Here is a 12,731-nt window from a genome sequence, read left to right on the forward strand (position 1 = left end):
GTACAGAGATACGGAGGCATGGGAGATTTCTGGAGTCAGGCTCAAAAGTGGTACCTATGAACTTCCTTTAACATTCATTGACCCAAAATTAGTCACATGGGAACACCTAATGCAAACAACTGGGAGAGGCAGTACATCTGTTAGCTCAGGGAAAGAATGTCACAGTTTGGGTGAGCATCTACTTTCTCTCTTCAGCATGCTACTTTCCTGTGCCAAAACAGTAGATATATTTGGATATGTACTTCTAAACAACTATACAGGTTATTTTTTGCCTACTCTGATACTCATATTCTTTGTTGTTGGATTCCTAAATATATGCCCCAGCATCTATTTCTGTTTCGGAAAGTGTCTCATTAAATTTTCCTTTGTCATCACATAAATTCCTCATTTCAGCTCTCTTTTCTTACTTCAGTGTCTCATCAGAAACTTCATGACAAAATTTCTACTTTATACCTGCGCCTACAGAAATCTAATTAGTTCCAAGAGCTGATGTGCATGTAGAATAATGGGGATCAAAGGGAATATTTGGAAACTGTCAACAAATCACCTTTCCTTGACCTTTAATATCCACCCCCTCCTTCTTTATCATCCTGTCCACAGTTTTCAAATCACAAACTTCAAATGGAACTGACTAAGCCACTAATTCCAGGAATATGAATTAAACTCAGGTTTGCTTGATTAGAACATCATGTTCTTTGCCAACTTGTTATTTCCAGAAAACTATAGTTGGCTTCACAGAGTGGATTAAATTTAAAAGAAAGAAAAGTAGTCAAGTCCTCAATTTTAGCCTTTGAGAGATAGGATACATCTATTCCTGAAATTCGTATACTGATGCAGTTTTTTCAGTTTTATATACATTTTAATTTGGGCTAGACTTTTTCCTCTTTCCAGAAAGAGTCCTAATTAACATTAAGCAGGAAGCATAGGGAGAAATTCAGATTTTATCAGTTCCTTTGGATGCCACTCAGGAGAAGAAGCATCATTATATCCAAAAGCAACAGAATAAATTGAAACTGAAAAATAAAAGCATTGTTATTGATAAAATCAGTAATCCGGAAAAATAAAGCAAAGAGGGACAAAATAAGCATGACATGGTAGTGCACACTTGCAGTCACAGCTACTTAGAAGACTTAGGGAGGAGGTTTGTAAGTTCAAGGCTAGCCTGAACAACATAGCAAGACCCTGTCAAAATATATAAAGGGCTGGGGCTGCAGCTGAGTGGTAAAACTAAGGGTTCAGGTTCAATCCCCAGTAACACACACACACACACACACACACACACACACACACAGATGAGGGCTAAAATATGGGAAGAATCTCAAAATATGTCCATTGCAGAGAGGATAAACTTTTAAATCTGGTTAAGTTATTAATTCAATTAATTGTTTAAATTAAAACCCTGAGCATCTGTCATGGTAACCTACTTTTCTTTTTTATTTTCCTTTCCTTAATGCTTTTGGGGATCAAGCCCAGGGCTTTGTGCATGTTAACTACATACTCCCAAGTAGTACACTCTCACCCCTCCCCCCACAGTATCCTTTAAAGCATCATTGGGTAATCTCCATCAACGGAAACAGGGACATATCTTAAGTTGCTAAGGCAACAAGAGAAAATTTGAATATATTTTTGTAAGAAGTAAGCTTAATGCTTCAGCAACCAAAAAAAAAAAATCTTTAATAGGGCATTCTAGCTCAACCCTAGCAGAGATTATGTGCAGACTTGTCAAGAAGGTCAGCTTCCAAATATCCTGAGAAATGGTAGTGATTCCTCAGAGGAAAATTTGGAAAAGTAAAACTGCCATCTCTCAGGGTTCAGATGTATTTCTAGGTCAAGGGCTTAGGAAGAGTTATCTTCTTGCACAGATATCTAGATGGACACAAAGTATCTTATAATTAAAATCAGACTTATTCCACTCCTGGGATTGTTTAATTATTTATGGAACTGGTAGAAATTTGAGAAATTTTCACAACAATTACCCTTCTATTACACAGATGGTGGTAATTTAACTTCACTTTTGTGGTAGACAATTTCTTAGTTCTTGGAAAACCACACATATGGATCATTTACTTGTTCAAGTGTTTTGAAGAGACTATAATCAGAAATAAAAGTGTCCCAGAAGCTGTGGAACTTAGGTGCTAAAATGTTTGATGTGCTAATGTGAATGTTTGTTGATGCTGGGCACACATGCATTTCCAAATACTGTTTCTTTCAGAGAACATCTATTTCCAAGTCTGGATTTAGAGTGATATGCTTCCAAAATAGCAAATATCTTGTGGAGTTACATGTGCTAACTCTTTTCTGCTTTGTCACAAGAGAAAAAAAGTGTTTATTGATGCCACAAAAATTTTCATGCTGCAAAATTTAAGCATTAATGTCTGTCCTTCTTTAAATAATTCTCATCAGTTTTTGGCATTGTTCCACCCCTTCCTTCCTAACATGATCTTCTGAAATCTACATTGACTAGAAAGTGTTGGGTTAAAAGTTAGTAAACACTACAGAGTCTGGGCTCCCAGCCCCATTTTACACAGGGTAAGCTCTGCACATCTACAAGACTCAGATTCATTTGTTAGTGTGTTCTTTATGGTTACAAGAAAACATAGAGCCAGATCTAGGGAGAATTACTTCCTCATGGACAACCAGGAAGAAATGAAAAATTTTCTTTCCTTATAGAAGAATCAAAATACTCATTTTCTTACTGAATGGTGTAGATTAGAACGGAATCTTATAGTCAAGATAATGCAATGTATTACTTGACCCAAGTCAAGGCTACTGAAGCCAACTACTGACCTAGCCAAGAGAGATAAGATTAACCTGACAGGTTTATACTGAGACCCTTTCTGGAAATGGGGTGGGATCAATCCAGTTCAAATTCTACAGATGCCACACTAGAAAGAAGGGATGAAATGGAAGATGCTAAGTCACAAACAAGGTCAGTCACCACTTCTTACAAAAATTCTGGAGGTTATCCCTGATTCTCCATTTATTTATTTATTTATTTATTCATAATTCAGTCCTTCCAGAAATCTTGGCAGTTCTTCCTTTAAAATAATTTGCAGTTCAGGTGGCTTCTCATCTTTTCTGTGCCTTCTGCCCCAGTACTAACACTACTTTTAACTGAATACTGCAGGAACTCAGTCATCTCCTATCACTATTCTTGTTTCCCCTATAATTTATCCTCCTCAAAAGAAATGAGGTTCTTTTTTTGAATTTAAGTTTTATATATATATATATATATATATATATATATATATATATATATTTGCTGTCTGCTCAAAACCTTAAAAATGGTTTCACATAGCACAAGAAAATCCATTACAGGTCTTGGTTTCCTCTGTATTTTTCAAGGCATATTTTATAACATGTTCTACATTTTCATTGCACTCCACAAACATTGACCAAGTTCATTCCCATGCTGGGGAGGATCATTTTCTCTTCTTTTGACCTGAAGCTCTGTTCCTACAGTTATTTTCTTGGCAACTCTTTCTTACTTTTAGGTCCCAAATCAAATGCCGCCTTCTGTATTAGATGTGGTTGTCTGCCTCCATTTTCCCTTTGCCTGGCTGGGCCACCCATCTCCAGCTCTAACACAAAACATTCTGAAATTGTTTTTTAACTTATTTACTTTTTTTAAAAAAATCTGTCTCCTAAACATGCAATTGTTATAGTTAAAGCTTCGTCCCGGGGTTTCATGAACTGACTTCCAGACCACTCACATATAATCGAATCAAGCCTTTATTGAAGCACACCAGTGGTGGCTGACCAGAACATAAAGCTGTTCCCCTGATCGGCCCCGAACAATTTCAAGGGTACTCCTTATAAGCCTGAAAAACGCAAAAGGGATGTTTGGGGGATCTAGCCAGTGAAAGCAAGCCAGGTTACAGAAGCGGAACAGTGCAATCAAGCGGAGGGAAGCCTAAGCAATCACAGTTAGCCCAGTCACCCCAGTTACAGAAACAGATCCCCGTTACTCTAGTTACAGAAACAATACCCCATTAGGTAGTTCCATGTTCTTAAAGGTTTCTATAGCAAAAGGAAAAGAACATTTTGCCCCAGTCATGACTCTTCTACTTGGCATGGTAGTTTTACAGGATGAAGTCATAAAACAAAATGGAGTCACATTTGCTCCTACTATCACAAAATAAAATCCAGGATATATATATATATATATATATATATATATATATATATATATATATATATATATATATATATGCCTATGTATATTTACAGTCAAAGTTGATTAAATGATAGGGTGCAGGCTTCAAGCTTGGATAAGGCAGGAAGTACTTTCTTTCTTTGGACTTGAATCTCTTGCCTGGCCTCTGAGATGGGTAGATGTTTCCTTTAATATAGCAACAATAAAGGGGAGAAGCGATCTCAACCACAGAGACACAGATTGAGAGCAAGGTAGTTAGATAGCTCTGAACCTTACCAGTAAATCAATCCAAGGCATCCTATCTGTAAAAGATACTTAAAGGAGACTCAATGATCTAGACTCTAAAAGTATCAGACCAGAGATTTCGAAGTGCAAACTTAAGGGACAAGTTGACCTGGAGGCATTTTGTTCAGCTTGTATTGTTTGTTAAGTTTCCACTATGCTTGCTGACACTCAAAGAAAAATGTTACATTTGTATAAATATCCAGATTTGCAGCCCTCTCGGGAAAAAACATACTATCATACCCACAGGGCCATAAACTTCTAGGACTGAGTAGCTGCAGCCCCATTTCAGCTGGTGTGAGGTTGCCCACCAACTTTCCTCCTTATTTTGCATAATATACTTGGTCTCTATAAGGCTTTCAGTTGTAATCCCCGTAGTGTCCAGTTGAAAACTGCTTTTATAATTCTAAATTTTTTTCTTTGAAAAATCCCTTGTTGGGAACTTTTAGCTTGTCTTGGGCTGTGCTGTGAGTGACTGATGGAAACATGAGAGTGGTAATCAGGAGATTTTTAAACCACTCATAACTTAGTGCAAAATTTAACCTGCATAAAGAGGCCAGGCTAAGAGAAGCCAGTAAGAGCTGAAGCTCAGCCAGAACTCTGTGTGCCAAGCAATGTACCCTGGAAAGAGTCAGCTTCAACCAGAAAAAAAGGGGTATCCCTTTCAAACACATCTACCTCTTTGTAACTAATTGGCCAACGGTGAACCATGCAAGAGCCATGTCCCTAAACAAGCCACCATGGTAGATCAGGAAGAGTCCTTGCAGGTATTCTTTATGATAGTACAGGCAGTGGCTGGTGGGTGAAATGATTTCCCAGGACCTAACACATCAGAGGCTCAATCAAGAACTCAGATGGAGATAGAAACAAGAGGGATGCTCTCCCAAAAGAAAACTGAACTTTAAGATGGCTGTGGGCTTTCTGAGTTAACTGATAAATTACTTCATTAAAACCCAGAGGCATAACAATTTAGAGGGGTTCTGTCTTAATTTGCTTTCCAGAAGTTTTTTTCAGTTTCATATACTTTGCTTATCTAAACTTGAGATGCGTTTAACTGTTTCTTAAGTAAATATATTACCCCCAAATAATAGCTCCACCTTCTGTAGGGATTGAAGTTACTGTCACATAGAATAGCTTCACTGACTTTTCTGAGTGTTGTTAGACTAAGACAAAAAATCAGCAAGTAAAATAAATCAGATTCCTAAGTGATTTCAGACACCAGTCACACAGCCAAGTACACTTGTTCTAAGCCCTTGTCTCTGTGCTCATTTTATTTCTTGCCCTTTGTGATAAGACAGTCTTCCACTTGATCCTTGAAGGAAACAACAACGTGTCTTGTCAGATGGACATCTTGTCAGCAGAATGGCAGTACAGCATCTCTGTGATGCCTTCCTCACTACCTGGAATTCATGTTCACTTCTGCATTGCTGATTGGCATTCCACATCCTGGATGGTGCTAATGATGGTATCAAATGAACATATTCTTTCACATTTTGGAGACAATGCTGGAAAACTGGTGCTCATGCTGAGCTGAATCTAACAGTGCTGGTCAAGAATCTCATCACCCAGAGAAAACTGGTGAAATGGAGAGATTTGCAGTAAAGGCAGCTGCTTTGTCGCCCTGCGTTGCACAAGATCTTAAAAACTGGGAATCTGATAGATTATCTAAGAGGGAGATTGTTATGTGTTGAATTGTCTACTCAAAATTCTTGTATTGAAGTTCTAACTCTAGCTTTAAAATTAGATCTTATCTGGAAATAGGATCAATGCAGATGTAATTGGTTAAAATAAAGTCATGCTAGAATTGAATGGGACCTTAATCCAATGAAACTAGTATCTTCATTAAAAAAAAAAATGTCAAGAGTCAAACATATGCACAAGTGGAATTCTTTGTCAAGATTGCAGCTATGTGCTGCCAAAAAGCCAAGGAACTTCCAGAACATAGGGGAGAGACCTAGAACCTTTCCTAGCCTCCTCAGCAGGGGCACAACTTTGATGACATATTAATTTCAATTTTAAACTTATGACTTCTGGAACTGTAAACCCTGCCATTTTTTTATGACACCTAGTTTGTGGTACTTGATCAGACAGCCTTAGGAAACTAGCACAGTGATGTTCTGAGTTGAAAATTTTGGATTGGGCACCATTATCCTTCATTAAACTGTGAATTTATTAGGTGGGAGACAATGTTGGGCATTGTGATAAATTTCAAAGAAACATAAACTTCATTTAGTTTTTTTGGTGAACACAAATTTAAGTGCACATAGTAATTTATTAATAAATTAGAGATAAATGGAAATAAAAGTGATAATGTGCTATAAGTGAGCAGAAAAAGGCATGGTATACCAGCCTTCTAGACCATTCTCTTCCTTATCAGTGTTGTCTTTCTTTTCACCCCATGCAGGATTTTCATGCAGGTACCTGGCTGCTCCTACTCCAACCTCCCAGGGAGTTCCTATTGGACCTACCATTCTGGGAAAATAGCTTTTTCCAATTATTACTTCTACTGGGGTTCATCTACCTTGGATATATACTATCCAAGAATGAATATTGTGTTACATCTGAATTAGCACTTTTCCTGGGTTCTAGCCCCAAATTGAACAAATTTAAGACTTTCTTTGAGTCTTGATTTTTTTTTTTTAATTTGGAAAGATGTGAATTTTTACTCTTCTCCATTCTATTTCAAAATATTGGGGTGAATAACAAATAAGGAAGAATATCTTGAGGTGTGTTGGAATTCTGTAATATGTAATATGTTTAATATAATTACATTTAATTTAAAAATTCTTCTTTTACAGAGCATCCCTGAGAGACTTAATTATCTTCAACCAAATGGAGAAACTTGAAATCTTTCATTCAACAAATTAACAAAGCTTAAAAACCAGGTAACCTCCTTTACTTTTTGCCAAAGTTTAGTAAGTTACCCTGTTTTGCACGTTTTGCAAATGAGGGTACAGAAACTTGAAGAAATGAAGTAAGTTTGATTATAAGGGACCAGAGGTATAGTGTGAAGTCAAGTTTACTGCTCATCTAATTGCATTTGATAAACCCTAAGCATGGCATTTTATACCACTCAGTGCTTTCTAGAGCTTTTAGAATTAAGCCCTAATGCAAGTGACCGTAATTTCCATCCTTATTGATGACGAATGAGATTTTGACATTGAAGTTGAAAGTCCTCAGACATATCAAGCTTTCATACATTCTTCTAGACATACCATAAAGAACTATGCTCTGTCAGGAGAGAAGAAATAGATCAAATGAAAATATATCAAAAATATTATGAGGCTATAGTTAGAAACTTGAGTTGAATATACCATTAATATGTGTCTCTTATGTCCTGGGTTGAGTGCACTACATTTCTTGAAGAAGGACACTATGCTGGGAATATTTCTAGAATAAATCCATTCCTAGCTTTGATGGAGAAAATAAAATCACTGTTTATGTTTTCTCTTCTCATTATGTATAACCTTGATGCTTGAGACTGGATATTAAAAGAGGAGAAAAAAAGAAGTATTTTAATAATAAATGCCATAAGTTCTGTCTAGAGTTGTAGAAGTCAGGGACACATGGACCCTTCAGTTTTGGGATTATTATGCAAGATTGTCAGTAAATTTTCAAGTTCACATCCTTCTTGGTGGTTGGAGTTGTAAGTGGAGGATGAGGAAGGAATGAACTTCCTCAAGCTTTAGTCTTGACACTTGGGATAATCCCACGACATGCCATCTTCTGCCTCCTTGTCTTCTTTGATACTGTTGCACAGAACTGGCTTCCAGTCTCCCCACTTCCTTGCAGCACAGACCTGTTCATTTCTGGCTCTACTTACTATGATATCAGTTATAAGATACCATTGATCACCTTAGTGGGAGATCTCAGGCACTATGTAACCAGCTTCATATCTGCTACTCTACTGTAATGGTTTGGAAATGAAACCATCCCTTAAAGAGCTACTGTGTTAGGTAGGCTTCCCAGCTACCATGAGATTCTGCAAACAAGAAGTACCCCTTTATTGGCTTTTACATTCTGTTCCTATCTCTGCTTATATTCTTCTCCATTAAACTGTGAGTTTCTCAAGAACTGAGGCAATTTCTCATTTATCTTTGTATCCTCGCAGTGCAGTTGCAGGCCAGAACATAGCTCAAAGAATGTTGAAAGAACAGATGAATATTTTTGCTTGTTAGAAAATGTTTTTCCAGAGACATGAGGTGGGAGGGAAAGGGAGAGAAAAGGGAAATTGCATGGAAATGGAAGGAGACCCTCATTGTTATACAAAATTCCATATAAGAGGTTGTGAGGGGAAAGGGGAAAAAAAACAAGGGAGAGAATTAAATTACAGCTGATGGGGTAGAGAGAGAAGATGGGAGGGGAGGGGAGGGGGGATAGTAGAGGATAGGAAAGGTAGCAGAATACAACAGTTACTAATATGGCATTATGTAAAAATGTGGATGTGTAACCAATGTGATTCTGCAATCTGTATTTGGGGTAAAAATGGGAGTTCATAACCCACTTGAATCTAATGTATGAAATATGATATGTCAAGAGCTTTCTAATGTTTTGAACAACCAATAAAAAAAGAAAAAAATTAAAAAAAGAAAAGAAAATGTTTTTCTATTCCACATTTAGGCTTAGCTAATTAGCATTGCTACCTATTAAGTAAACCTCACTTGCTTACTAGTATTAGAGCTGTTTTCACACTAAAATATTAAAAAACATACCAAGATCTTTCCACCTAGGATTTTTTGCAGTTTCATTTCTCCTTTCTGACAATCTTTTCTATCATGCTCTACAGGGCTAACTTATACTCACCTTTGAGGTCTCATGTTTCAAATCATATCCATTAGGAAATTTCTCAACTGATAGACTGGGTCAAGGTCCTGTTTGACATTTTAAAGGACCCAAATTCTCTTTCATGGCATCTATCATAATTGTAAATGGTTTTTATCTTCATTTCTTTACTCTTTATTCATATTGCATTAAGAGTTCTATGGAGGCAGAGTCTATTTAGTTTTCTTTGTTTCTAACATCTGTCACATAATTCATTTTCAATAAATATTTTTGACAAATTAACTTACTGAATGAAAACGTGGTTTTCATTTATTTCAAAAACACAGTTATGAATCCCAGAATGTAAATTTAAGCTCCCCCACCACCTCTAGGTAGCTGAGTATATGTAAATTATTTTATATTCTACATGAGGATACTGAGACCCAAACTAACAAAACTTTTCCTAGATTATATAAGCGAGAAATAGCAGGTATAGGCTCATTTACAAGCAGTCTTGCTTTTTCCTCCCACTCCATTGCAACTGGGCTTGAGAGTTAATGTGCCTTGGGCTAATGGTGACGTACTAATTTCCACCTTACACTTATGGAGATAGACAGGCCTTCCCCCATTCCCTTTTTATAAATCTTAAAGAAGCAATCCAATAGCCTCTGATGGAAAGATGGCTTTTATCTGTGACATTTATTCTCATGCACACTTTTGTTGGCTTTGTGCAGAAGAACTTCATTTGGATTCATAAACCTATTCATAAATGTGCATAACTCCTTCTTTACCTTGACTTTATAAAATAAAAGCATTTCCCAAAGCTATTGCATTGAATTCTGTGTATTCAGAAAACTGAAATGTCCTTGACAATTATGACAATATCTTCATTGGCAGCACAGAGATTAAAAACTAAATATATTCAAAGGCAGAAGAGCAATAAAACAGGTTTTCTGGAGTTGAGGGGATTTATATTGGCTTGATCATTTTTTTAAAATGCAAAACCATATAATCTATCTGTCAATTCCCAGAATAAATAGATATTGATATTTTATATTTGCTTCAAATATTTTTTTCAATTTAAAAAAATGCTAAATTTAAAATTTGTTATGCTTTGCTAAATATTTTTCTTCCTTCTTCTCCAGAGCAACTATGAATGTCTATATGTACCTTTCCTGTTCATGTTTTTTCTTCTTACTACAAAGTATGTAGTATATTTTTTTTATAAATATATATATATATATATATATAAATCATTATATCTTACATAAATAGTATTTTATAATGTTCATTGTTCTACACTTGTTTTACATCATATGATATTTATAAAATACAAGTAAATAATGTCAATAATCAATCTGTAGTAATCTAAAAATAACTTGAGATATATTTCCAAATGGCCCATTATGATGGATCTGATATTAAAGACATATTTGAAGAGTTAACACCTTTTATTACTGAGCGTCTTGGGATAAAGGAGTAAGCCACATATATGCATATGTGACTTAACTAATATGCAGGGTGCTGTGCTAGGCATATATGTCATTGAGTTTAAACACAAAACAAATTACAAATTGGGTATCAGAGTACCATATAAGATATGGAAAATGGAGGTTCCAAGAAATTGATTTACCAAAGTCACATAGTTATGCATAGGCTGTGGATTGTAGTGATGAAAAGCACTGGATCTGCAACCAGGTGGCTTGTGTTCACATGCCAACACCACATTAAAGCTTTATGACATTGTATACATGAGTTTCCTTCTCTGTGCCTAAGTTCCCTCATCTATAACATTGAGTTTACAAGAGTATCTACCACAAAAGGTTATTGTGAAAATCGAATGTGCGTATACACCTATTATTATTGCTAAATCTTCTTTCACGTCCTTCTTTCAAATAAAATCAAAGGCACATAACAGTTAAACACACAAAAAGTAAAAGACAGAAAACAAATACAATAAATAAAGGACATAAAAACAGCAAATGAGCCCAAAAGTGTTAAGCTCCCAAACGAAGGAGATAAAGAAGAAAATCTCAAGAGCTCTAGGTTTTTTCATATCCAATTCCAATTGTTGCTCATGAGCTCATGTATCAAGAAAAATGATCCTCAAACTCTTAGAAATATAAGGATCTTTATCAATTCATAGAGGGCAAATTAATAAACATGCCTTCAAATATGATTTAATAAGACAAGAAAGATTTCTTCATTTTGTTTTCTCTTGGTGAAAGCCAAGGTTTTTATTGACAAGAATGCTGCTGAATGTGGGCAGAGCACAGAGTGATATGTCTCGATAATGCCATTTTTAGGTGCTTAAGAAACCTTAGAGAAGCTCAAGCATTTTAAGGGAATGAATAGCATTAGACCAACCTTTACAGATTAATTGTTTTTGACAGCATTTGAATGAAAATTCAGGTTTCAAGTCTTGGATAAGGACAGAAAAGAAAAAAAGAAAATCCCTTCCAATAACTTCAGTGCAAAATGCATTTAATCTCAGTAGCTACTATGTAGCTACTTAAGGATGTGACATATAGGGTAAGGGAAAAAATGGGAAAGGAAAATGCACAGGTTATAAGAAGCCCAGGGGAATAACACAACAGAGAGAAATTTGAAGAACTGGAAAATGCCCTTAGAAGCTTAGATCAAATTTTCAGCAGAAGAGTATATGCTGATTTCCCCCAGTGACTTAGACTCCCTGCAACTGGGGGGGTCTCTGTGGATCAGAAAAGTTCCCTTACTTAAATTTAAAAAAAAAAAATGACACGGAATGGAAGCATTCTGAAGTCAGTCTATCTTTGGGAGTTTTAGGGTTTAAGAAAAACCCTTTCTCCTGGTTGCTAGTGAAAGCCTGATGTGCAGATCTGCTTCTCCTGGTCACGTCTGTGTGGCCTCAATGGGCAACTGGAAGACATAAGAAACTGGGTCTTTCATCTCAGTACTCTTTCCCCAGGGCTTCACATAGTGTAGGTGCTTAATAAGCAATTATCGAGTGAAACCCCAGGAAAGCCAATTTCCAGTAGTATTTATTCTCTGTAGACAAACTCAGGAATAATACGCCACAGATGGTAACTTGATCATTCATAATGACTATAGTTAAATATATGCATGCGTGACTTTGTATATCTCAAAATTGTCTACACAAGGAGAAAAATGAAAGGAAAGGGCAGCAAATAAAAATATTAACACAAAAAAATCTTTGTAACAATGTTGGTTACAATAGCCAAATATTAGAAATAGCTAAAATACTCATAAATAAGGTATGGGATGAGTAGTTTAAATATAAAGTCAGTGTGTTGCTTAATGATGGTGATATGTTCTAACAAACACATCAGGTGATCTTGTCATTGTGTGAGCATCATATAGTGCACTTACACAAGCCTAAAGGTGTATACAAGTTAATCACTCCATGTGGGTTCTTGACTCAATTAAGAGAAGCAGCAAACCAAGATACACTTCACTGCTACTGTAGTGATGTGGTGTATTGCTTAACAATAAATTTTTTTCCAAGAAATATGGAGTAAACTCTAAAATAACA

The sequence above is a fragment of the Marmota flaviventris genome, chromosome 9 (genome assembly GCF_047511675.1).
Source record: "Marmota flaviventris isolate mMarFla1 chromosome 9, mMarFla1.hap1, whole genome shotgun sequence".
Taxonomy (NCBI): domain Eukaryota; kingdom Metazoa; phylum Chordata; class Mammalia; order Rodentia; family Sciuridae; genus Marmota; species Marmota flaviventris.